Here is a 24,041-nt window from a genome sequence, read left to right as displayed (position 1 = left end):
GGTGGAAATTTAACATCTTTTATTATTAAAAGAAACATCCTGTAACAGGACAAATCAGTAATCCGACAGGTGAAAAGCTGTTCATTGCATCTTTTAATTACTTCTCAGCAAAATACCTTGGAGGGAGCATTCTTCAAAAGCAACCTGTTACAGCATGGCCAGAATGATTAGAGAAACAAAGAATAGAAGTTAATTTTATAAACTGTTGAATTTTACATAGTGTCAGTCAATGCATACATTTTACTCTTGTTGGCATGTTGGTTTACACCCAATGACTTATATAAAATAAGTCTGTTCTGGTTCTTTATACCCTTGAGTTGAGCCACCACCCTTGACATTTCTGTGCATATAACAACTGTCCATTCTTTTTGTTTATTGGACATCTGCTGATTTCTTAGTCATCTTTCAGTACATTTTGTTGTTTACTTGACCTTTATCTGGTTTTCGACATTTATTAAACCTTTATGCTATTTCTTTAAGATGAATGCTATATTACCTTAAAATTATCCTTCCAGAGAGTGAATGATAAATTAATCATAACCCACTATATTTTAGGTTAAGTATACAAGTCTAGAAATACTCATTCATAATTTAATAATTTTTTTTATATCTTTTTGTCAAGATTATCAACTGATTTTTTTATTTAGTCCCTGTGGCAAATTGTTTTTATGTTGTGTGATTTAGTAAAATAGAGATGGAAGGTTCTGATGCTTAAATTTGCTGTTTAAGTACAGAAATTGGTAGATGGCACAGAAAGAGGCTAGGTAGGTTCTTTACAAAGTCTGAAAAGAATAACCAAGACCTAGAATCTTTACCTGGATTGTGTAAAGACTAGAAATGTATTCACTCTTGCACTGCTTGTTTGCCACAGCTGAACATATCTACACTTAAAAATCTAACAATATTAGAACTTTAATACTTATTTTAAAATTCTTAAACTTATTTTTATTCATTTGTAAATTAATGAAGTGCATTTTGTCTTGTAAAGTATGGTACACAATAATAAACAGAAGACTAAGCAACTGAAGAAATATATTCTAAGATGTGATAAAGAAGTAGGGGGGAAGAGTAATAAGGAAATTAAACAGAGTTTCTATGTGTAAAATCCAAGCCATTTGCCTTTCAGAAATGTAATAGTTATAAAACTGTTGTTGCCAGCTCAATTAACCATCATAAGGTTTATTTCGGACTTAAAGAAAATGTGTACTTCGTAGATGTGTCAAAGTTGGAGTCATTTTACCACTATGAAATAGGTCTTGTTTGGGGAAAGCCAGAAGGCACTTCCTATTAGGAGAACCTCTTGATGAAGTGTTATGGTTTATGCAAATACATAACTTGAGAGAATGGCAAATTTGACATGTTTGAGTAAATCATGCTTTCCATAGTTTACTTTATCATATTATGAAATGTGTCAAAAACTATAAAACTAAACTGAAGATGGATCTTACAAAGGGAAAATGTATTTTACAAAATTGTAACTCAACATAGTCCACATCAGAATGGCTAGAAAAATTAGAAATTTAGAAATGGGAATGGCCCAGTCAGAGCCTGAATCTGAAGTCTTGATGTGGCAGTTACCGAGTTGATGTGCTTGTGCAGTAAGGCAGGGGCAGACCAAGAGAATATTTGGAAGTATTTTCTGTTGTCCGTCCTAGACCAAAAAAAATTGAATGTAGGCAACCCAACAGACTTTCTAGGTGGTTGATCGTTTCTTTAGGGAGAGAAAGTTAGGTCAAGGATTTCTAGCAAAAGGACCCAAGATCAAGTGCTTGAAAAGTTGCTGCTGACCCTGAAAATAAATTCTAGGACATTGCTGAAAGTAAGCTTGAGAGGTATAAATTCTCTTCATGCTAGTGGCATTTGATGGATGTAGTAAAAAGGTTGGGTAATAAAAGATGAATATGAGTGTTTTTGATGGTACTTAGGAGTTAAGCAAACAAAGTCTGTGATTAGCTTGGCCAAAATGACAGCTAGGTTTTTTTTTTTATATATCTTTTGTTTTTTCTTTGACACTTTCAAGGTGTGTGTGTTTTTTTTTTTTTTAAGAATACATTTTTTTGTTTTTGTAAAATGAGGCAAATGTTATACTTGCTGGTCCCCAACCCCTTCTTCCATTACAGAGGACTGCACTGGTTTATGAATCCCAGTAAGTTAATTTCCATAGTTTTTATAAAAGAGAATTTGATAATTGGACTTATTTTTTGTTTCTGTTGCTTTTAAAATAACTGGCTTCAATAAATGGACAGAGACTGACTAAGTGAATAAATGGGTCAGCCTTTTATGATGTATCTACCATTAACCTTTTGTAAAATATGCACTCTGCTAATAATTCAGGAAGGCAGCTAATGGTAATTTGTGTTGAAAGGAGATTCAGTACTTTATTTTCATAACTACATTAAACATTTTAAGTGCATGTTTGCAAAGTTTTTTTTTTTCCCACTCCTAGAGAAGTACACAATAAGACCAGAGTTTTGTGAAGCTTGAGAGTACTTGATTAGAAGCAAAGCACCATGGGGACAAAAGGGAAACTTAATGAAGGTTATGTTTAAATCATTTTAAATGTGAATTAAATATCTTGATTGCATTGACATACATTATTTTAGTCCTATACCAGTGTTTATAATTACATTTCATGTGTCTGATATTTTACAAACAATCATTTTTTTCTATGTGTTAATCTTCACTAGATTATGTCAGATATATTTAAGAGGCAGTCCCCACCCCCATCATATGCACTCAGAAACTCAAAGCGTAGCTTATTTAAATAGAAATCCGTATTATACTTTAAGATAAATGTTTTGAATCAGCTTAAGTAATATGTTATCAATTCTTGGTGATTTTTTTTATTCTCAAAATAGAGACAGCTTTATTTTAAGGTATGTTTTCCTATCATGGGGAAAAGGTTATGTATGGACAGTGTTTAATTTTGAAGTTCTAGTTGAACAGTGGTTACCTATGCTGTCTTACATCTCCAGGAAACTGAGTTCTGATTCTGGCCTGGTCATTATCATTTTGAATATCAAATGTTCTTGCATCTTCGCAGATATTTCTTTGGTTGCACTGTTTGTTTTTTTTTTTCTCCTTCATCTCAAATATGTACAAGTTAATTGTACATAAGTAAATGTGGGTGTTTGCATGAGTGTATATTGCAGTATACTGCTGCTCTGTCCACAGTTGGATCTTGATTTTGAACTATTATTGCCATTGTTCGGCAGTGCTCCCTAATAACAATAAATTAGTTTAGGCAGGTGTGATAATGTATGACTGGGGGAGTGATATGCAATTAGATGTACAGTTACAGGATGTCGCCATAAGTTGCTCTAGATATTTTAGGTTTAAAATAGTTTAATTAATAATATTTGTATTTGTCACACCCATGTTAGTACACAATTTGAGTGTTGTTTATACAGTTCTTTTTTAAATAGTAAAATGTTCAGAAGGCTGAACAACCATGGCAAATTTGAAGATGGATAATCGAAACCAAGCATGCGCTGCTTAACCAGGCTTTGCTGCGTCAGCTGGTTTTAGAATTTTTTTTGAGGTTTTAAAGGGGTTTGAGCTGTTTGGATCTCCACAAGCCTGGCTACCATACTAGACACTTAAAGTCTCTTCAGCATAACCACATTATCTTGCTCTAGCTGCAAGACTTTTGTTCTTCTGGCAAGTCCACCCTTTTTGACTCATGATATTTTATAATATCAGAACCTATTCTTATAGTGTAAGCTGTTTATTATAACAGGATTAAGGGAGTGCAGTTTTCAAATGTTTGTACATATTAAAAATGATTTAATAAATATCAAGTCAACCAACTAAGAACAGTGTTTGACATTCCAGCTACGTTATCAAGTCTGTGTAGTGCAGTGTTTCTCAAACTCGGTCCTGGTGGTCCCCTGTGGCTGCAGGTTTTTGTTCCAACCAGATTCTTAATCAGTGACAACACCTGATAGCACTGATCTCATTTAATTAGCTGGTATTTTTTTTTCTTTTATTCAACATTCAGAAAAGCAAAGGAGCATGATATTTACATTTATAAGACATTTATAAATATTTCTTCTTTTGCTATAGATTTAAATGCTTAACTCTTTTTTGTTGATTTCGTTATACTTTGCCCTTTCTCTGTGCAATTTTCCCCCTTCATTGTATCTTAATAATAACAACTTAAAACGAGCAGAGCAGACACCCAGGGAAACAACACTGAATTATCAACTACTTAAGCGTCAGACCCACTAATTAGTAAATAATGGATTCATTAAACAATTAGAACACCTTGAAAAGTAGAATGAAAATCAAGATGAAAATACTGTTAAAAGGGAAAAAAATACATTATTCCTATATAACTGCTTGGTACATTTTAATATATATTTTTTTTTTTTAGCAAACTTAGTTTTTTAATTAATATATTGTTCCCTAGACACACAACTTGGGAAATATCAGTTCACTTAATTAGCCCAGGAGTTAAATTAAAAACAGAAGCTGGCTGGAACAAAAACCTGCAGTGACAGGGGGTCCCCAGAACCGACGTTGAGAACCCCTGGTGTAGTAGAATGGCATTATCAGTAGTGTTGGAAGATGTCACTGCCATGATACTTTTAAATTATAATAAATGTATCTGTGTTTAGAGGATAAGACTATCATTTCAAGCTCAAATAATGACATTTCTGTTCCATGGGATGAAATGTCAAACTGGCATTTTTCATAAAGGCCTGGATATTTCTTTAAAATAACACTTTTTTTTTATTCTTTTAAAAACTTGTGAGATTTTAATATTGTAAAATGTGAGGAAAAATCTATTTGAAATTAGTCTTTTTAAAATTAATAGTAACATTTGGGTTGAAGTCTTAAAGTAGCTGAAAAAATGACATCTGTGTTACAATGACCCACTCAACCTTAGAAAAAAGTGGTGGTAGTTTAGTGTCAATAATATTTTTTGGTCATGCTTTATTAATTTCTGCTTCTATTTCTTGTCTTAACAACACTGTCATACTAAACTACAGCAGCAAATAACAAACATATAGACCTGGTATTTGAAGTGTTGACCAATACCCACTACAGACGCTCAGTTTAACAGTTTTTTTTTTATAAATGGCATCTGCCTGTTGGCTTATACGGTATTTCACTGAATAAAAAAATAACAAAGTACAGTAGAATCTATTATGTGTTGGTTGACCCCTGAGGTTAGACATCCTTAATTTTAGGATTATGTGTGACTATACAACTGAAGCAGAGTGTATGTACTTTTTCATGGGAAGGTATTCACTCTGTCACATTTGCTACTTTTCCAATACTAAATCCAGTATATACTGTAGTTTAACAATCCATATTTTTAGCCTGTGGCTATATATTATCAGCTGTTTTTTTTTTTTTTTTTAAAAACCTCTGGACTGTTTAGAGTTTATAGCCAAGTACATTGTTATGCATTTAAATCATTTTGTTTTAAGCCACTTGCTTTGAATAGTGATCTTGAGTGCTTTTCATAAGTGTCCTCCTTAAAAGGCACATTTTAAAATAAAAATGAAATTGATGAAAAAAATGCTGTAAATGGATTGAAAATGTTTGAAAGTCCACTTTTTTAGTATTAATTTTATGTGTTAAGAAAAATCATTGTTCTCGCATTACTCAAGACCTTCTGTTCTGTTGCTTTTATGTAACATCCTGTATTCTGCTTTCACATAAATATTCTGTATCAGTTAATGAGTAAAACTATGTTAAGTACTCAAACTATGTTCTTTCTTTTAACAGAATGTAATGACCCTTTTCAGTTACTATGGTTATATGATATCTAATAGAGGAATAAACATTCTGTCCTGTATAATAGGGGAGGGAAATGTGTTGAGCGGAGAGATTTATTAAAAAAAAAAAGTGTTTGTGAAATACTCTGAACGTACTATTTATTAACATAAAAACACTGAAAGATCCATGCTTTATCACAATAAAGTACAATATAATGTCTATTATATTTCAAGTTGTTTTTAAGTAGCTGTGATTAAGGGACAATTTAACAAAGACTAGGCCATGTATCTGCCATCAGTCAATGAAATAAGTAAATAAAAAACCACACTACTGGGGAAAAAAAGTATAAAATATATCCACTGTAACTTTACAGTTGGAAAATGACTCACAAGTTTGGAAAACTGGTGTTTTGTGAATGAGTGATTGATCACTTGAAGGAAAACAAATACTCAAAAAAAAAAAAAAGATACCTGTGATTCTGGTGTTTTGCAATGAGTGCTGAGTTTCTAGTCATTAAGTTGTTACCTGACCAAAAAAAATCTTGGTTCAATACAGTGTTGCATACTGCATGGCTGTTTCAAAAGGTTTGATTATCACAAGGTTAGAGAACGTTACACTGATTGTACTGCATTAATTTTCATATAATTTTAAAATGTTCATGGTGAGCACACTGAGCATTTTGATTTTAAAAAAAAAACACAAAAAAAAAAGTTAGTTTTTAGGATTTTTTTTTGTATGTATTGTATAGTAATAAAGAATATACAATAACAATGACAAAATAACGCACGTTTTTACAGATTTGATTATAGTTTTGTTAGGCTGTGGGATTTAAACAAGTTCTGACTCCTAAGCCAAGATATTTTATGTATCATAATTTTCTGGTTTTAACCAAGTTAAAACTAGAATTGTTTCAAATTAAAAGTGCATATCAGATATAAATATACAACTGTACCAGACAAAAAGTGACAACAATATGTAAAAATGTGATTGCAGTAAAAGCTGTTTTGGTATTTTGGTCAGAATCAGAATTCCTCGATTTCTTTTATTAATGTGACTTTTAGGAATAAAAATGTAATGGATTTGTCATTGGTTAGGTCTTCTGTTTGTGGTAGATTGGTTGGGTATGTAATTTGCTGGATTATTATTATTATTTTTTTTTTTTCTGACCTATTTCTTTGTGCTTGACTAAATGGAGTCCATAGGCTTTTCCTCAGTTCTTAACTGCCTCCTTGTTCTCTGCTTTAAAGAGGGGAATGGTCCTAATTTTGCAGCAGGATTCACTGCATAACATCTTGACCCTGCTGGCCTGCTGCATTGTGATTGCAGCACACCTATAGTTTTAAAAGCAGTCAGGCATGCAGCACACAACATAATGTGAAAAAGATAATGTACAAACATACTTACTATCTAAATATCTGTATTCTAGATAGTAAGACTTGCTTTCAGATCTCATTTAATGAATGCAGATACCTACATATAACACGGCATCAAGAAACTACAAAGAGTGGGGTTGTACTGTGGAAAAAGTAATGCATTTGTGTTTTTAAGGTACTTGGAAATTATTTTGTGTGATTAGTTTTTAAAATATATTAAACATAAGGAGACAACAAAGCAACAGATCATAAGCAGTAAACTAGTCTGTCTTATACTATGACTAGCTGTGTTACCCAGCTTCACCTGGTAAATCTTTTAAGATGGTAGGTTTCAATTATACTGTCATTAGTTAATTGGGTGTATTGGAGGTATTGTGTAACTAATACTTTTCTGTATATGGTATTTGTAGAATTTTACCAATGGCCAATTTTATTGGTAGGCAGTGTGATGTAGTGGTTATGGATTTGGACCTAGGACTCGTGGTTGCAGGTTCAAGTCCTGCCTACTGACACTGACCATAAGCAAGTCACCTCATCTGCCTGTGTTCCAACTCGAAAAACAAAAATGAAACCAATTTTAAATTAAATGTAAGCTGGCATGGATAAAGGTGTCAGTCAAATAAGCAATAATAATGTGAAATTTGAATATATAGTATTATCATTATTAGATGTTTGATTTTTCATTTCTTTGTGGCATTCACTCAAGTATTTTTCATGGGTTTCATCAATTGTATGTAGTTCCCCTTTAAAGTCTGCAGATGTAAATGTATATGTTAACAATATTGTATAGCTGGTGGCCCTGGATAAAGTAAGCAGACTCGCATGTAAATGTAAACCATTTCAGAGGTCAGGGTGGGGGTCTCCTTTCAAAGTCTGTATATAACACTGTATATTACAATGAATAAGGCCATGGAGTACCTGTTAAGTTTAAACTGATGCCATCTGTCCAGAAGCGTTTCTGGAATTTGCAAGTATCGCATTTTTAACCCCTGTTGTGTATGGTCTTACATGTATATAAAATTTTAGAACAGAGGTGGTGGTGGAGTCTGCTTGAAATTTTGTGCATGTTCAGAAAAAGGTGTAATGTTGATCAGGGGCTGTATTGCATACATAAAGACAAGGAGCTTGAGACTTTGTAGCTCCAACACCTGTCTGAATGCCACTGCATTGGTAGAAACTTGTCTCGCCACTTCTGCTCTACACCTTTCTCCCTCACTGGAGCTTTATAGTATGCTTGCTACCCATTGAGCTTCATGTCTTTCTTGAGCTTTCCTTCCATTTCACATTTCGCTCTACATGCCAAACATGTTAGTGTCTCCTGTCACGTGCAGAACACTGCCACTTCTTCATATGTTCATCCAGGGTGCCATAATTTGGGGTGTCAGAATTTTTGGAGGGGCCTTCAAAAAACTAGAACATAGATAAAAAAATCTTATTGTGTAAACTGATAAAACTATTAGCCAGTTATTGAAGTTGCATTTAAAATAATTTTTTTTTTTACAATTTTAAAAGGTCATGATTTTTCTTTTTTTGAGAAAAGCAGCAATCCAGGACGTCTCTCTGTTGCATTTCCACCCTCTCTTTCAGCCAGAATGGTTCAGACCGGTCCTCCTGAATTATAGAGTAGTAAAATCCGTGGACATGCTGTTAGCCAACGTTGCATGTGGTGTTGTTTTTGCTCAGATTGAAACATTGAAGCCAAATTCTAAAAAAGAGAGGCAAGAAAAGCTTGAATGAGTAAAGTGAGGGTGAGAGTTGGTCACTCAGTTTTTCCTAAGGAAATGTCATTTTAATGTTGGTCCATTCTCCATACGATGTGCTAATGATCCAGGTTACAGGATCGTTCAATGTAACCCAACAACCAAAAGATCAAAAACGTCCAAATTAAATAAGCTGTGCATGTATGTGCTCATCAACTAATCCACAAGTAACGTGCTGTATCGCAGTAAATAGAAAACAACACATGTTAGTTATTAATGATTTTAATACTAGACATCTGCTAAACACTCACTTTGCAGAGTTTAAGCTACATATTTTAGTAGTTTTGAGAGTTAACTTCAAATTAAATGGATCAAGTAGATTTTCTTACATAATGAGTCAATTTGGACATGCATACAGTGCATCCGGAAAGTATTCACAGCGCATCACTTTTTCCACATTTTGTTATGTTACAGCCTTATTCCAAAATGGATTGAATTATTTTTTTTCCTCAGAATTCTACACACAACACCCCATAATGACAACGTGAAAAAAGTTTGAGGTTTTTGCAAATTTATTAAAAATAAAAAAACTAAGAAATCACTTGTACATAAGTATTTATAGCCTTTGCTCAATACTTTGTCGATACACCTTTGGCAGCAATTACAGCCTCAAGTCTTTTCGAATATGATGCCACAAGCTTGGCACACCTATCCTTGGCCAGTTTCGCCCATTCCTCTTTGCAGCACCTCTCAAGCTCCATCAGGTTGGATGGGAAACGTCGGTGCACAGCCATTTTAAGATCTCTCCAGAGATGTTCAATCGGATTCAAGTCTGGGCTCTGGCTGGGCCACTCAAGGACATTCACAGAGTTGTCCTGAAGCCACTCCTTTGATATCTTGGCTGTGTGCTTAGGGTCGTTGTCCTGCTGAAAGATGAACCGTCGCCCCAGTCTGAGGTCAAGAGCACTCTGGAGCAGGTTTTTATCCAGGATGTCTCTATACATTGCTGCAGTCATCTTTCCCTTTATCCTGACTAGTCTCCCAGTTCCTGCCGCTGAAAAACATCCCCACAACATGATGCTGCCACCACCATGCTTCACTGTAGGGATGGTATTGGCCTGGTGATGAGCGGTGCCTGGTTTCCTCCAAACCTGACGCCCTGTCATTCACACCAAAGAGTTCAATCTTTGTCTTATCAGACCAGAGAATTTTGTTTTTCATGGTCTGAGAGTCCTTCAGGTGCCTTTTGGCAAACTCCAGGCGGGCTACCATGTGCCTTTTACTAAGGAGTGGCTTCCGTCTGGCCACTCTACCATACAGGCCTGATTGGTGGATCTCTGCAGAGATGGTTGTCCTTCTGGAAGGTTCTCCTCTCTCTACAGAGGACCTCTGGAGCTCTGACAGAGTGACCATCAGGTTCTTGGTCACCTCCCTGACTAAGGCCCTTCTCCCCCAATCACTCAGTTTAGATGGCCAGCCAACTCTAGGAAGAGTCCTGGTGGTTTCGAACTTCTTCCACTTACGGATGACGGAGGCCACTGTGCTCATTGGGACCTTCAGAGCAACAGAAATTTTTCTGTAACCTTCCCCAGATTTGTGCCTCGAGACAATCCTGTCTCGGAGGTCTACAGACAATTCCTTTGACTTCATGCTTGGTTTGTGCTCTGACATGAACTGTCAACTGTGGGACCTTATATAGACAGGTGTGTGCCTTTCCAAATCATGTCCAATCAACTGAATTTACCACAGGTGGACTCCAGTTAAGCTGCAGAAACATCTCAAGGATGATCAGGAGAAACAGGATGCACCTGAACTCAATTTTGAGCTTCATGGCAAAGGCTGTGAATACTTATGTACATGTGCTTTCTCAATTTTTTTATTTTTAATAAATTTGCAAAAATCTCAAACTTTTTTCATGTTGTCATTATGGGGTGTTGTGTGTAGAATTCTGAGGAAAAAAATGAATTTAATCCATTTTGGAATAAGGCTGTAACATAACAAAAAAAAGTGATGCGCTGTGAATACTTTCCGGATGCACTGTATATTCCAAGAGTAAACTTTAAACAATATGGTGAGTTTTATTTTATTCTTTGGTGTGGCTTTAAATTTAAGAATCTCCCAGGTCCTTTGTCAGATTTTTATGCTGAAACACTAATGGCACCAGAACTTATTTTCACCAAATAAATTGACTATATGGAGTAATAGACTTACTTTTATACAACTTTATATCTGTTTTTAGATGTTTGGATAGATAACAATGTTATTTTAAATTTTGGATTTATTTGGTGGTGTTAACAGTATTTTAGATTACCTTACGTTTTTTCTACTCCTTTTCCTGAATTTAACTTAGTTTTAAATACTATTCTGGTGAACTTGCTATATTTATGTATGATTATCATACTATTGTCCCATGTCTTCCATACCTACTTTTTGGCACTTTAAATGTTTTAGAGCAAAAATGTAGAAGTACATCTATTAGGATTCATATGTCTTTATTTAACTAGATTCATCCAAGATTGTAGAGTTAATTGCTATTATTTTATTGCCATTATTAGAGATACAATTAATGGCAGAAAGATTTAATTGCTAAGAATTACCCTCTGTTAACAAAAGGTTGTGAAAACCGATGTAAAATTTTTCATAAAATGTACTGTTAAGTGTTTGCAGACATAGATATTGTTCATTTTGTCATTGACAATAAGATGTTCAACACCTTTTTTTTTTCTTTTTCTAAATGGCCGGTCTCCATAAATCTATGGAAAGAAAAGTCTACATGGATTGCTTAGATTTTTTTAATTAAGTGTATTTTCTGAGAATAATTCTATTAATTATGCCACTTTATTTCTGATTATTATTTTTTTTTTAATATTTGTGAAATTGTTAATTCAGAAGTGAAATGAATGAGATGTAGTTCCTTATTTAACCTTTTCCTTGCTGGATGTTTGTTATATGTGAAGTCTTTTGAGTTTAAGAGCTACAAAGCTTTTAGGCTGGTTAAAGCTTTATGATCTGTTACTGCAAAATTTCTACCCTTATGAGAGTATTATTATTGATGTCTTTTAGTTTTTTTTTTTTCTTTTACTTTATTGTACTTTAATGTATTTGTATTATAAATTTTAAATTTTCTTTGTATAATATTGTTTGTAAAACTTTATGTAAATGTATAAAAAAGTACAAAATTTAAGTTGCTTTGGAAAAGTCTTCCAAATAAACATTTATATAATTAGGACTAACCATGTTCACATCATTATAATGCAACTTTTAGTATATTCATTTACTTCATTTTGGAGACACAAATACAGGCATCGTCTTATTCAGTTGAGTCACGGTGCCTTGCTTTATATATAACATGGTTAAATGGAGCAAAAAGTTACTTGGCTGTGGAAAAAAATGAGTACATTTAGCTTGTTTAAGCAAATCTGGGTGATTATTCTCTGGGCTTCATATCTGCATTACAGGCAGTAATGTGCACTCTTTTTAATTGAAATTATTACAAGCAAGTAACATTCCATACAATAAAGTCAAACTTGGCAAAACTAAATTCAGTTTGACCCCAAACGACAAACCGAGGAAGGCCAACAACCAGAGTAAAACTTTTAAGAGTAGAAAAGAAGGAAAAGAAACCTTTTCCCCAATAAAAATGCTTATTCTAAAATGTTACTGATTAGATCCTGCCAAGTTTTGAACAGATCTTCTATATGAGAATTTTTTTTCAAATTTTTTTTTTGATATATTATGAAAATGCCGTCTGAGTCTTAAAGACTGATCAGTATTTCTTCTGGAATAGAAATAAGTGGGAGGTGAGGAAAATTGTGCAGATTTTGTTTAGCAGAGTTTCTAATTTGGAAGTAGAGGAAAAATTGTGTTAAAAGGAAGCTAAATTTGGAGTGTTAATTGTTTGTGGGATGTTTATACAAATCTCTAAATGATTTAATCGCAGATGTTTTCTAAAAGTTAAAAACAGTATAGGTTTGAGAGGGTGGAAAAAGGTGGTTATCATGTGTAGGTGCCACAGATAAAACCTTCTCTGTCTTGAAGGGCTTCCTACATTGGTTCCATAATCTGAGTGAATGAAAGACAGTTGAGTTCTTTGTATATTGATGGTAACTTGTATTTACTGGGGTACAAAGCAAGGAATATAAAAAGGAGTTTATTACTATTGCTGACCAAGCTTGTGTGTGTGTTTATCTTTTTGTGTCAATGTCCAGGTTTTTATAGCTTGTATATTTGACACCCAGTAATAAAACTGAAAGTTAGCTAGAGCCGTGCCACCTTCTGCTTTAGGTTGTTGTAGAGTACCCTTTCGATGCGTGGATATTTCGAATTCCAAATAAATGAGGTGGTGATTAAAAAAAAAAATAATTTTTTAAGAAATTGGATTCAGTGCATATGGGGATGTTTTGAAAAAGAAGCTTATGAAGGATATTAATCTTGACAGTATTCATTTAACCTGCTAAAGTGAGATGGAGGGTAGACCATCTATTTGCATCTCCATGCAGACAACAAAATTTTGTTGAAAATAAGCTTTATTTTTCTTTTTGATGTTTACCTCAAGGTATTTAAACTGATCTGCGATAACAGGGAAGGTTTCCAATCTAATGTTGTGTGCTAGAGAATTACACTGGTAAAAGCACACTTTTATTCAAATAAGTTTTGAGTCCAGATATCTTTTGAAATTCTGCTAGTGGTCTGCTTTTGGCCACAGGCACAAAATTTTGTGGGTCTGATATATACAATACTTTATGATCTGCATACAGTATAGTGGTATTTTCTGTTCAAGGCCTTCTCTGATAATCCCCTTTATCTCAGATGCATTTCTAAAGTGAACAGCCAATGGCTCAATGGTAATTGCCAATAGCAGTGGTGACAGGGGTCATCCTTGTCTAGTACCACATTCTAGTTTGAAGTAGTCTGAAATAACAAAATGAAGCTTCTGGACTGGTATACAATAGTTTGATCCATTCACATATGTTTGGGCCAAACCCAAATTTGTACAATGTGGTGAACAGGTAATCCTATTCAACCATATCAAATACTTTTTCTGCATCCAAACATAAGATCTCTGGAGTGTTAAGACTTTTTGGTTGAATATATTACATTAAAATGGTGTTGAAGATTAGAAGCTAAGTGTCTGCCTTTAATAAATCTGATTACATCTTCTGGCATTACCAGAGGAAGCACCTTCTCAGTCATTCTGGCTAGATCTCTTGAAAGTATCTTAACATTGTCATTCAGAAGTGAGATTGGTCTGTATAATGCATATTGTAATAAGTCCTTATTTTTTTTTAGGAAAGACGGTAATTAATGCTAGGAAAAGAGTCTGAGGTAGAATTTTTACATCAACCTTCATAGAAGGACAAGTGTTTGTCTGTCTCTCTGTGTATGTCCAGTTGCTATGTCTCTGCCATCCACCAGAAGGCACATCATAAACATTAGCACTGCTTTTATGAATCCTGTACCAAATGGTATGTAACAGAGACCTAGCAACCAGATGGACACACTGTACTGCAAATGTTAATGCTATGGTCTATGTTAATTGCAGGTAGCACAAATAGTAGAAATCTTCATTGTATCCACATTGAGGAAAATTTGAACAATAAAGAAATAGTGTATTTTTAACTGCATGTTTTCAGAAATGTTTATATAGACCAGGCTTTATGTAAATGATTGTACAAAGTATTTATAATGTTAGGAAAACGTTGCATAAAAATAACTTGTACAATTGGGGGCGCCACTACAAGGTGTAACCCAATTTAGCAATAACATGTGGTTATCAAGCTGCAGGACCCTCTAAGCTCCACTTGCAAGATTAAATGGTGGTGTTGGATATTGAGAGAAGAAAAGCTACTAACAATATTAGTGTACTGGTTACATATAAATGGCCATGTACTGGAAATAGTTTGATACTAGTAGGAGCTCAATCACACAGTCTTAATATAAATGCAGTTTAAGGAGAAACTAAAACGCAGTTATCCCTGTTGTTCTTTCAAGTTTATATCTTAACAGTTGTCAAGTTTCCTATTTCTTTTTTATATAATTTTATTGATTTTATTGAAATCACACAACATTCCATACAAATAGATCAATTTTTACAAAATAGGATCGAAAACAAATCAATCCCCACCCCTGAGAGAGAGCATGGCCAGCAGAGTAAAACTTAAAGCTAGTAAAAATAAGTAAATAGATTAATTAATAAGTGAATAAAGATAAATGGAGAAGAAAAAGAAATGGGGAGAAAATCTGCTTCCTCACTGCTTTAAAAGCTTATTCTAAAATGTTATTGATTAGATCCTGCCAGGTTTTGAAAAAGTTTTGCACAGATCCTCTATCGTTCTTTCAAGTTTATATCTTAGCAGTTGTCAGTTACGTTTCCTATTTCTGGTTAATTTAGGCGCTTTGTCGTTAATTATCTGAACCTGTATTTACTCCGTCAGATTTTCTCAAATACCACAGAAAGAGAAGTAACAAAAGTTAACAGATGTAATACAGTATTCTCAAACATGAGAGTAAAGCGCAACAAAAGAGCCCGGTCACGGACACACATGCATGCAGTCAACTAACAAACGTGGGATCTCTGATGGTGACTGCCTACGGGCCGCCCATATCACCGGTACAGCTTTGATTTAACTCTGCAGAAGAAGCCACTATCAAGTGGATTAAAGAATATGAAGCTTATGAATTGCACCAGGTGCTTCTCAGAGTTCATCGGCAACCACGCCTCGAATAAAAGAATCCGAAAACAAGGACTTCATGACATGTACCCTTTGAACACTGAACTGCCTGTCATTCCCGACTGTGTAATACATTTTCCTGTTCACTGGAAATGTTTAGCTGACGCCCTTATCCTAGGTGATTTGAAAGATTTTTTTTTTTAATATTACACTTGCTTTTGCATATCTTTTAACATCTGGAACAGGAGCAGGTGAAGTGTGTTGCTCGGCGTCTGTCAAATATATAGAAGGTAACTTTCTTGTGTATGGTCAATTAATTGCATTAGTACTTTAGACACTTCATTGCAATGCTTCCTTGTTGAAGGCTCAAGTGATCTCGTACACTTTGGAGCGTAGCCTTCATTACGGAGCCTTTTGATAAATCTAAAAACAACCTGGTTACTTGGGTGCGTGGATCTTGACTCCCATATTTTCCCTGAAGTGAAGAAAGCGTGAATTAGAGAATGTTTAACGTAATCGTAAGCAGAAATATGAATTGCGGGCATGCCGGTTTCTGTTGGGTGGGTTTGATTTGTAATTTTTTTTTTTTTATATATCCTTTACAGTCCCCGTGACATCGCGCGTAGATGGATCAAAGGGCGAAAAGACTTGCTTAACGAGTTTTCATTACGTTTAATCCCGCCACCAAAAGTTTATTTCATAACCAATCTTGATATCAGCTCCTACTAATACAGATACTTGGCTGTACCTTTTTTTATTTTTCCCGATCGCAGGGTCCTCTTAAATGACGATGTTAAAAAAAAAAAAGTTCAGACAAGTAACTCCGAACAGAGAGGGCAGCTAACACTATGTAAAGGCGTGACAATCGTGCGGCTGCACCCACGCCTCCGCGTCAAGACGTTTCTGCTGCCAAAGTTTCTCTCATTTAGTCTTGTCTGTCGGCAGTGAGGCGGCGAGTGCGTGTCCTCCTCTTGGGATCTCGAAGCAGGGGGACATGAAATTACAGGGCACTATTGGACGGCGCACAGCAGATGGGCAATTAAGTTCGTGAAGGAAATCGACGAGGAGTTGTGCACATGAGCCGGGGTTGCGTCTCAGGTTGAAGTGAAGAAATTACGTTTTTGCTGATTAAAAACAGTCGACTTTATATCCTCGTCCCGTGTCTGGCGCCTGGAGTCTGTGCTCGCACTTTATAAATACAGTAAGTTTTTAAGGTTTTCTGTCACATCTGTTTCGGCTTAATTGGAAGTGTGTGCTGGGATTGGGGGGGTAAGGAGTCTGTTTTAATTACTGGCTCAGGGAAGGAAGTTGGTCGTTTCCGAAGAAGTCCAAGCATTACACCCGTCCAGCATACTCCCATCGGCTGTCCTAGCATGCGGGATTCTTTTATTTCTTAAGGGTTACATTGTATGAAAGGAATGGAGCGCAGTCTGTAATCAGAGACATAGCCTGGCTCTAAATGGGGGAGGCGATTGGGACAAGATGACATGTTTTACACTGTGATTCAATGGGTTGGTCATCGCAAGATGCCAAAACCACGAATATATCCCGTATAACTCAACAGATATCGGTGTCTATTAATTTGAATGGTGGAAGTTAACACTGCACTATGCTCGTTATATGGTCGCAGTCGTGCCTTTGCTGAACTGTACATTAAAGATGCGTAGAATACGTCCTGTTTTACATACTGCATATCCGTGAACCAAGTACTCTTAAAAAGTATCCTTTATTATAGTCTGCTATGCTGATCATGCTTCATTCCCAAAGACTCGAATTATTGAATTTATTCACTGTTTCTGAAATGTCAGATCTTCTAATGTCGTTGGAGTTGTTTTTGCAGCGTATGCTTTCGAGTGTAATCTATAAATGCCTTCTTTTTTTATTACCTAAAAATGTATTTCTTTAGGGTGACAGACTGGTGCATTTGCACTGAAAAATACTTTGATGTAAATTTTATTATTTTTAGTTTCTGAGAGATGTGGGTGGGTGGTCTGCCAGATTAGGAGCAGTTCGTTGTGATCCCTTGAAACTTGACCTTAGGGGCCAGTGTAATGACCGTGCCCATTATACGATCAGTGGATTTACAACTGGTGTTCCTGGGTATGGTGGGAGCACAGCAGTGAGTAGTAGTTATGCATAGCTCGTATTTGGCATGTTCACATATGGCATACAATGCCTAGTGTATGTTTTATTTTGACCCTGTTCAAGTTTTCAAGAAAACCAGTGGCAGATTATAAATTGTCAATAAATGAAAATACACCGTAGCACACCTTTCTTCTTGATCAATTATACCTTTTTAGAGCTCTAGTTTCTTTTATTACTACACATTTCAGTCTTTGGATTTTATAATCTACAAATATTTTTCAGAAACATGGAAAACATCACATACACAATAAATGTATCAGGGGTGTAGCACAGAAATTTGGGCTCTATACATAAGTAGTCTCTGTGGGCTCCTTCCTCTTCATACATGTATGTCTGTCACACATCCCTTTCATTCCAGGCTTCAAGGCCCCCCACCCAGTACAAAGATGCCCATGCTGAAATGTCAACAGACATGTTACTCTCTGAAACACAATAAATATAGAGATGGTAAAATGAAGCAACTAGGAATGGCGATGTAGTCTAGGTAAATACAACTGGTTACATTTAAAAATTTAAATTGACACATGTTCAGTGCAAAAGGGAAATACACATGCTGTTTGCTTTAACAACACCAATTGTTTAAACAGCAAATTTTCATATATGCAAGCACCTCAAGATTCTTTACATTAATAATGGCTTGACAGAAATACAAAAGGAAATGACAGCACTTGTAACAATAAGAATCAAAATGTCTAATAACAAGCTCTGGTTAGTTGGCCAAAGAGGATGCTGGGAAAAATAAACGTACAGGTTTTCTGAGGCAAAAAGACCACCCAGACCCCTCTGGGAATTTACAGTGCATCCGGAAAGAATTCACAACGCATCACTTTTTCCACATTTTGTTATGTTACAGCCTTATTCCAAAATGGATTAAATTATTTTTTTCCTCAGAATTCTACACACAACACCCCATAATGACAACATGAAAAAAGTTTACTTGAGATTTTTGCAAATTTATTAAAAATAAAAAAATTGAGAAGGCACATGTACATAAGTGTTCACAGCCTTTGCCATGAAGCTCAAAATTGAGTTCAGGTGCATCCTGTTTCCCCTGATCATCATCATGCTGTGGGGATCTTTTTCAGCGGCAGGAACTGCAAGACTAGTCAGGATAAAGGGTAAGATGACTGCAGCAATGTACCAAGACATCCTGGATGAAAACATGCTCCAGAGCGCTCTTGACCTCAGACTGGGCTGACGGTTCATCTTTCAGCAGGACAACGACCCTAAGCACACAGCCAAGATATCAAAGGAGTGGCTTCAGGACAACTCTGTGAATGTCCTTGAGTGGCCCAGCCAGAGCCCAGACTTGAATCCGATTGAACATCTCTGAAGAGATCTTAAAATGGCTGTGCACCGACACTTCCCATCCAACCTGATGGAGCCTGAGAGGTGCTGCAAAGAGGAATGGGCGAAACTGGCCAAGGATAGGTGTGCCAAGCTTGTGGCATCATATTCAAAAAGACTCGAGGCTGTAATTGCTGCCAAAGGTGCATCGATAAAGTATTGAGCAAAGGCTGTGAATACTTATGTACATGTGATTTCTCAATTTTTTAAAATTTTTAATAAATTTGCAAAAACCTCGAACTTTTTTCACGTTGTCATTATGGGGGATGTGTGTAGAATTTTGGGGAAAAAATGAATTTAATCCATTTTGGAATAAGGCTGTAACATAACAAAATGTGGAAAAAGTGATGCGCTGTTAATACTTTACGGATGCATTGTATGTAGTAAATAAATGTGACACCATCATGAGGATACTATTGTAGGGCCTTATTCATCTTTCTAGCATCTGGTGTGGCTGCAGGTTTTCATACTTACACATAGTAGGACCACCAGGTATTAGAAAAAGAGAAAACACACCAAAGTAGCGATTCATATCCAGTGTATAAAAGATTAAATACAGTAAAATTGCTTTTTATGTTTCTAATCTGTTTTTGTCGTCTTTCAGTATGAGGGAATCCTAGTGATGCTAATATTTTCTTAAGAAATCAAGAGCAATCTATATTAAAAAGGTGAGGTTTTAGTAGTTTCCAAACGTATTCAACTCTATTGGTGTGATATGTGTCTAATGGCAAAGTATTCAAGATTTTTAGTGCAAAAATACTAAGCAGGTCAGTATCTGATGATCTAAAATTACAATTAGAAATGAAGGGCAGAAACCATCCAAAACATATGAAGGTCTTAGATTGTTTAGAGCCTGATGTACTGTACAAGTAAAAGCATTTTAAAATCAATCCCTAATAGTTTAGGCATTCGATAATGTTCAGTTTACGTCTGGGGAGTATTGGAGCAAAGTGATGATCTTAACCACAAAATGCTAAATGAGCAACGCCATTGTGTACTGAGAGTTGCAATGTCATTCTTTGAATACTTCATCTATCATCCAGGTTTATAGTGTGCAGGTGTTATTGGTAAGTAGATTCCATACCAGAATTGTATGTGTCAGCAATATGGTTTTTACATTTGAGCAGAAATGGATGCAGGATTGTTGTAAGGCAGCTGTAAAAAAAAGAGTTGTGGCAGAGCAGCTAAGAAGTAATGGAGGCATGAAAAAATATTAGTAAGCTGAAAAAAATGTTTTCATTCCCAGTGTTACTAGAACGCTATGAACAGCTTTGAATTGAAAACCTCATTGAGAAAATGATTGAAAATAGATTACAGTAACACAAACTCATACACTCGCGCATGACTTGATATACTTATCATTTAATATTTTGTGTTTATTATTGGCCTGAAAAGAATCCTGTTTGGAACATGCACAAGAATGAAATAACTGACTTTTCAATTTATAATTTTAATCAGAAATACATACCAATACCTTTTCAGGTGCATTACATATTAACACAGAAAAAACATTAGATTACTTCCTTTAAAAGATCTTCTTTTAAAAGATCTGTTTTCTGGGAAATGTTAACTTGTATAATGATGGTCTTAATGTATTGGCAGTAGCTGGCTAGTGCACTAGACTGGCCTGGCATGGCCTGTTTTTGTTTCTGTAAGGATCAAAAAGGTTTTGTGAAGACAGACTAAATGGCCTAAGGGACCTGATATGCATACACCTACTGTGTAAAAACAACTAGTTGGTAGATTTTCTATTTGCATAATGGGCATAGATTAAGCATCTCATTAACCTTTACATTATGTAATGTACTGTACTTGGCATATTTCAATGGCATAGATCAACATGCCTATTAACTACAGTTTCAAGTGCTGAGAGTGACAGCTATTCTAATACCACCACAAGTGATCTATTCAGGTGTCAATATATAGATGCCAGCCATTTCACATGGTAAGTTAGAACAGAGTAATGTGACAAGCATATATGCTAAACACAATTAAAGTGGAGGTGGAAAAAATACATTATTCATCAGTGTAACTCATCTATTTTATGTTTCCAATAAAGAATGCAAAACTTTATAGTTTGAAAACTGAAGTACAACATTGAGCCTCAAACACTGGATTTTACTTCTGGCTTCCTGGTAACTTCTGTTACCACATACCATTATTTTCTTTTCCTCTAAGCTTGATAGAGAGAGAGTGAGATATATATGTATATATAATGAGAGAGAGATATATTCAATAATGTAAGAAAATGGTTAAAATGTTATCTGTTCCTGTGCAGAATCCAGTTGTTTGAATAATGGCTGTGATGAGCTGGAACATTTCTGAGCAATTTGTGTTGCAAGACAAAAGAGAACCCTGTATGATCTCTAAGCCCACTGTAGGCTACACCTGATCAGAGTTCATCTTAGTGAGGCAATGTAGAATCATCTGTTGTTGTGGTTTAGATATAACCTTTGCTATTGGAATTATTGCTTGAGGTAAATAATATACAGGTCTGAATTTAAGGTGCTGAAATACTTGATACAATAATAAATGATCAAATCAAAAGGTAGCTTCTTGTTCTGTTCCTGGTGGTATTGCATGATCTCCTAAATCATATTCTGGATCCTAGATTCCATCAATAGGGAGTTGTATAAATCATTATTCTGGTAAAATGATCCATTTGAGAAGGTTAGACTTTGACCATAAAGGGATGCATATGATCTGTGACAATGCTTAGGTATGCTTTGGCGTTCAAGTAACACAGAGTAAGTATTAGGAAGCCTAATGTGTTCCAAAAACATTCCATGCATTATTACTCTGTCACTACCATCCTGTATCATTGACCCAAGGCAGGATGAATACATGGATTCCTGTAGTTTGTCAAATCCATCTGCTTCAAGATCCAAAAAGTTGTGTGTTCACTGCTCTAATGGAGTTCTTGTGGCCTATCTGTTAACTTGTGTTTGCATATTTCATCAACATTGTAAGGTTTTAATGTTAAAGTGTTAAAACCTAAAAAGGACAGTAAAGATAGACAATGAGTAATGACTTATAACTGATTAAATGTATTTTCAATCACTTTATTGTACAATGTACCATATTACCTACTAGCAGACCTCGTGTGCTTCACTGCAGTCATTGTAGTTGGAATAATTATGTACCTACATCGGACTTGTTTTGACAACGTAGAAGTCCTTTGTTCTTGGGATTTGTTGAATCGCTTGGTTTTGGCAGCCAATCATTTTTTTTCCAACCTAGTAGTTCTTTGTTCTTGAGATTCGTTTAACCGCCTAGTTTTTGTAGCCAATCGTGCTTTTTCTAATCTAGACGTCCTGTCTTTTTCAGATTCCTTTAACCACCTGGTTTCGGCACCCAATCGTCCTTTTCCCAATCTAGAAGTTATTTCCTCTTGAGATTCATTTAACCGCCTGGTTTGGGCAGCTGTACTTGCTTTTTCCAATCTAGAAATCCTGTCTTCTTTAGATTTGTTTAACCGCCTGATTTTGGCAGCCAACCATTTTTTTTTTTCAACCTAGAAGACCTCTCTTGAGATGCGTTTAATCGCCTCGTTGGTTGCATGTCTTCCAAGGTAGTTTTAATACCCATTTCCTGCACCGAGTCATCTCCCCTTTTATGAGTGACTGTGTAAGTACCGCGTGCACTAAACAGTAAATCAGTAAAGGGGAAAGGACTAAACACTAAGGAAAAGAATGGCAGGACCGCGTCAGCTGCGGAGCTCAGCTCGGAGTGAATTGTAGTGAATGAAATGAGGTGAATGGGAGGGGAGATGATCACGTGACTCCCCCACCCACCTTAACTCTCCATCCCTCCACAAACACAGTCTCTCAGATCCCAACTCTCCTTTATTTATATATATATATATAGATATATATATAATAGATATATATATAGATATATAGATATATATATATATAGATGATGCAATGCAGATAGGTTTTATCTCATTACTGAGTAATAAAATGAAAGTAATTGAAATGTTTTTTTTTGTATACAATTTTTTTTTTTCTAAATTTAGCATGTTTATATAGTTCCCTAATTTTAACAAGTCCAGGTTTGTTTGTAGCAAGTTCCACACTAAGGAATATACTTAATAGCCAGCAAATATATTTTAGTAAAAAAAAAGGATAATTTTATTAAACTTAATTTAATAAAAGATTTTCTAAATAGTGAGTTTTATTTGCATTATCTATATTAAATTCTAATTAACATAAAGCTGTACAGAATTTTATATCAGTATTTCATATTTCTGTTCTAAAAATGGACTAGTAGAATTAGCTTATTTTTTTAAGCTTCTCTTCTGAATAATAAAGTTAAAACTTTTATATGCCAGGAGTAACTTGGTTTTCTTAAATAATAGAGGTCAAAGTGACTTTTGCCTTTTGTGCTTAGAAAGCCAGAAAGTGCTGCAGTTGGATTGTTTTTTTATTGAGCCTATAAGTCATATTGTGATTATATAAAAAAAAAAAAAGGTCAGTCAAAAATACAGTGAACACTGCATTCCAAACATTTATGTTTAAATTAAGTCAAAATTAACACCCCTTCCCTACCTGACTCCAAGAATAAAGCAAATAGAGTACCCAATATGATGATGTTAATCATTTCTGTTAAAACACTGGAGAGGTTAAACATAGGCCCAACTTTTTTATTTTAGAAGATCATTAATGAATTCTTGCCAGATTTTGAAATGTCTTTGGATTATTTCTTGTAGAGAATATTTGTGACTATTACCTCCTAGTTTCAAATAATTTAGTTATGGGGTGGATGTGGATTCGAATTCTACTAGTTAAGTAACATAAATAGACATTTAAATAACATACTTCAGGATATCACATTATTTTTTATTGCATCTGATGTTTCTCCAGATAGTGCTTATTAAAGGATTAGGAGGAATCCCATCCTACCTGAAAAATAGGTATTTTTTCAAAACAGTACAAGAGTGAAGCATTCTCAGAGTAAACAACCCAGTTAGAGATGCGCTTTATGTCCTCAGTCATTTTGCATGTCTTGGATAGACTTCATATATATTCATTTCAGATCGGTATGTGTTATTTACAGTTCTACTGCCTATGTAT

The 24,041-nt window shown here is 35.1% G+C and overlaps 1 protein-coding gene across 3 annotated transcripts in view; it reads left to right on the top strand.

Moving 5' to 3' along the window:
• The window catches only part of lpar3 (lysophosphatidic acid receptor 3), an 84,475-nt gene that overhangs the window by 25,284 nt on the left and 35,150 nt on the right, over window positions 1–24,041 (top strand). The window contains exon 1 of one of the 3 annotated variants that reach the window (XM_039734738.1): window positions 15,685–15,764. The exons of 1 other annotated variant lie outside the window; for it this stretch is intronic. The gene's annotated coding sequence lies outside the window, so the exon portion shown is untranslated. Of the gene's footprint in view, window positions 1–15,684; window positions 15,765–16,140; window positions 16,676–24,041 lie in introns of those variants that run through there. One more of the 3 variants, XM_039734736.1, reaches the window with a different exon arrangement.

This window comes from Polypterus senegalus, chromosome 14 (genome assembly GCF_016835505.1).
Source record: "Polypterus senegalus isolate Bchr_013 chromosome 14, ASM1683550v1, whole genome shotgun sequence".
Taxonomy (NCBI): Eukaryota; Metazoa; Chordata; class Cladistia; order Polypteriformes; family Polypteridae; genus Polypterus; species Polypterus senegalus.
Note: the sequence above shows the minus strand (reverse complement) of the source record. Positions and strands in the feature narration are given on the sequence as shown.